This window comes from Tachypleus tridentatus, chromosome 7 (genome assembly GCF_004210375.1).
Source record: "Tachypleus tridentatus isolate NWPU-2018 chromosome 7, ASM421037v1, whole genome shotgun sequence".
Lineage (NCBI taxonomy): Eukaryota > Metazoa > Arthropoda > Merostomata > Xiphosura > Limulidae > Tachypleus > Tachypleus tridentatus.
In genome coordinates, this window is record NC_134831.1 from 35,461,977 (window position 1) to 35,466,171 (window position 4,195).

Consider the following 4,195-nt stretch of genomic DNA (forward strand, 5'->3'; position numbering starts at 1 on the left):
GCAAAAAATAGTAACAAAATATGACATTCCAGTTAATACCAACTTTATTCAAGAAGTAGGCACGTGACTAAGGTCTATATTATGTAAAAACTACACTGACAAACACAACACCAACATTATTTATAAAATACAATGTTATAACTGCCATGACTTCTATATTGAAGAAACAAGTAGAAAAATTGAAACTAAATTCAAAGAACACAAAAAGTCACCTTCACACGTTTTCGAACACTGCAAGTCAAATAAACACAACATAACCATAGAAAACACTCAAATACTAAATAAAGAAACAAACATAAACAAATGCAAAATTAAAGAAGTCTTACTTATACAACAATTCAAGTCCAAAATAAACCAATACAAAGGAATACCTTTATACCTATATTAATAAATATAATCAAACATCTAAGCACGCCCTCTATATTCCTACATTCAGTTACACAACCCCCTTAAAACATGTGGTCAGCTACCGGTCAGTTACCTCTTTCTTTCTTTGTGAACCTGACGATGACCGAAGAAAGTCGAAACGTTGTTCGCTCTTGTACATAAAAATTTCTCAACCCAAATCAGCCGTTTTTACATATATATTTCTCTACAAGTGGGTTTACTCGTCATCAATGAAAAAGTAATACTGTAACAAAGTTTGCTTGTTGCCTGATCAGAAATTACATTTTTTTTTTCATAAAGACTTCGAGCATTGTTTATATGCACAGAGACGAGGGTTTCGTTTCAATCTGCTAAAAAAATAAACGTATAACAATTTCAATCAAGAAAACTGAAATCCAAGCAAAGAAGTTAATCGAAAATGGAAGACACGTGTTCTTGTATACAGTTTCGTAAACGTGAGCTTTATATTAGGAAACTTAAAAAAAATTAATGGTATAGGGTACAAAAAATTTATTTACTTTGTCTAAAACAATCATGCAAATTGGGTAACATCCGAAAAAATTCACAAAAAGCCATATATGTGAAAGAGTATCATTTTAAGAAGTGATTTGGTGTGTCGTTCAGACACTTGAAATTTCCGCTTAGGCACGGCATTTGAAAAGCTAGAAAATGTTCACAAAATAAGCTATTCTATTTACATCATAAATTACGTGTGTTCCATAACCAAACTCTCCTAGTGTCGATAACACGCTGGTTGTTTCTGATACCCTGATAGAGCTCTTTGACTTCTCAACTCACGCTCTGTCACTCTTTCTCGGGGGTTGGTGTTAAGCACCGTGAGACATTTTTGGTTCAAAGTAGGTGTCAAACCATTAAAATGGTAAAACGTTCTTTGTCATTAGTCACGTGGATATTACAACACGCAAATATGCTATTAAATCACTTAATTTCACAATTATATTATGTTTTTATTACACAAATCCTTAGGTACTCGATCTACCTGTATTCCAGTGGGACAGAGGTAAGTATTTATAGACGAATGATAAAATTAGAGGTTCGATCCCTCTCGGTAGATACAGTAGATAGCCCTATGTATCTTTTTCTATAATAAAGCACACAGAAATACTTTATCTATTTAACTGTGTGGCTGAGACTACGTCATAAACATGATTTGTATGTCAATTTGTGCGTGTCACTTCGAGTCTCCTTAACGCTTAGTGTAATTCAAGACACTTATCTCAATCTGAACAGAAGGTACACAAAATCTTTAAACTTTAAAGTGGTCTAGGTTTAGTTTAACCCACTCACTATGACTGGTACGAATATTTGGCCTAGTTTCAATTTAATAACATATTCACTGTTGCTAGTCGGTCCGGCATGGCCAGGAGGTTAAGGCGCTCAACTCGTAATCTGAAGGTTGCAGGTTTGAATCCCCGTCACGCCAAACATGCTCGCCCTTTCAGCCGTGTGGGAGTTATAAAGTGACGGTCAATCCCATTATTCGTTGGTAAATAAGTAGTCCAAGAGTTGGAAGTGGGTGGTGACGAATATCTGCTTTTCCTCTAGTCTTTCACTGCTAAATTAGGAACGGCGAACGCGGACAGCTGTAACTTAGCTTTGCGCAAAATTCGAAAACAAACAAAAAACATAGTTTTAGTTTAACCCATTCCTTGTGGCTTGTACAATTAAGGACCTTAGTTTAACAATCTATTCACTGCTGCTAGTATATATATATATATGGCTTTAGAATTGCCTAGTGGTAGTTTAACCCATTCACTGCGGTTGATACTTAGAAGGCTTCTAATTATTTTCTGTTCATTGTTACTAGTACACATATTTCAAAATTCCTGCACAAAATTTCTCTATATGCTGACACGTAATAAGTCTATTATTTCGGTGTTTTCTGTATTTCTTTCACTGAAGTTCTTAAGAGAGGCAGGTGCCAAAACATTTTGCTGCCATGACATCAAGTGCCACCGAAATAGAGAAAAATTCATATTATTTTATGGATTTACTAGATAGAATTGTCTCTGTTGAGCCGCAATGAACAGAAAAAACATTTAACGGTGATATATATATATATATATATAAACTTACCTACCAGTCGATATAAATGAGTAAAATCTAAGGCTAAATTAAGTGGTCAGCTTCCGGTCAGTTACCTCTTTCTTTCTTTGTGAACCTGACGATGACCGAAGAAGGTCGAAACGGTGTTCGTTCTTCTATGTAAAATATTTTCTCAACCCAAACGAGCCGTTTTTGCATATATAAGTTTTTTTATTATAATGCTATAGTTATTGTTTATTGAATTATGTACAAAATGAACAAAACACGCAGAATTTAAAATTACTCCGAATTCACTTCTTCAGGGGTTTTTAAACAATGAACTTTGATGTTTTCTTTCTTTCTATAGAAATATCTCCAAACAGAGTTTCTTGTTGTTCTGCCACTTTGGGCTACCAGGATTCTCGTTGTTAGGTTTTCGTATTGTTTTTTATGTGATTACATGAGATTCTGGGTATTCCAACCTTCGTTTAGAATGTTGAACCTCAGCCATGGATGTTTGATTCCACAACAACTTGTGTTGGATTGTAAGCTTTAATACATCTGTTATCATTAGGAATTAGCTAAAGTTAATGTATGCTTAAGGAAAAATATATGTGGCTATAGTGAAATAATTCACAGTAGATGTTCAAGGAAAGATAAATGTGGTTATAGTAAATGTTCAAGACGAAATATATGTTATTGTGGTAAAATAATTCAAAGTAAATGCTCAATGTGAAATATATGTTGTTATTGTGGGATATGAAAGAGGAAATATATGTATTACCATGTGAGGAAATAGGAACCTAACATTATTAGCCCAAAGATAAATACTCGGTGACTGTCCAGAAGACATCAATCGTTCTGTCGAAAAGCTGCACGTAAGAAAAATTCACTTTTCAACGTAATTATCTCCGATGTATATATTTTATGTGTACAGGAACGTGTAGTAACAGATACGATAAAGTAAGTTTACAAAAATACTTGCTGTCTCTTAATCTACATAATTTATATTGTTATTATATAATTATAACATGATGTGATTCTCTAACTTTCAAATAACTGGAATCTTGAGACGGGAATATTTAAGTTTTAAACAACTAAAACCGTAATGATAGGACTTGGTCCTTTAAATTTTAAACAGAAGAAATTGTGATGTACTAGTTTAATTCTTTAACTTTTAAACAGCTGAAATTATGATAGTTTGACTTGATCCTTTAACATTTGAATGTATCAAATTGCAATGGTTTAAATTTTAAACACGCCAATTATAATAGTTTGACTTGATCTTTAAATTTAAAACAATTGAAACTGTAATGGTCTGACTTGTTCTTTTAAATTTTAAACAATTTAAATGTTAATGGTCCGTCTTGATAATTCAAGTTTCAAAAGATGATATTTTAATGGTCTTACCTGATCAATAAATTTTAGACAGGTGAAATGTTAATGGTCAGACTTGATCAATAAATTTTAGACAAGTGATATTTTAATAGTCTGACTTGATCTTTAAATTTTAAACAGTTTAAATCTATAGAAAGTTCAAAAGTGAAGGTTGTCAATGTTTATATTTTTAATTTTCAAAACCCAAACAAACTTTTTCACAGAATCGTTAACACATTGATATCATCATCGAAAGCAAAAACTGTACCTTTGTATGTTTCCTGAACTGTATTATACTCTACAGTAACGTGTGTTAGCAAGTTAGTTACTGTATTATATCCTATAACAACATGTGTATTAGCAAGCCAGTTGCTTTATTATTTCC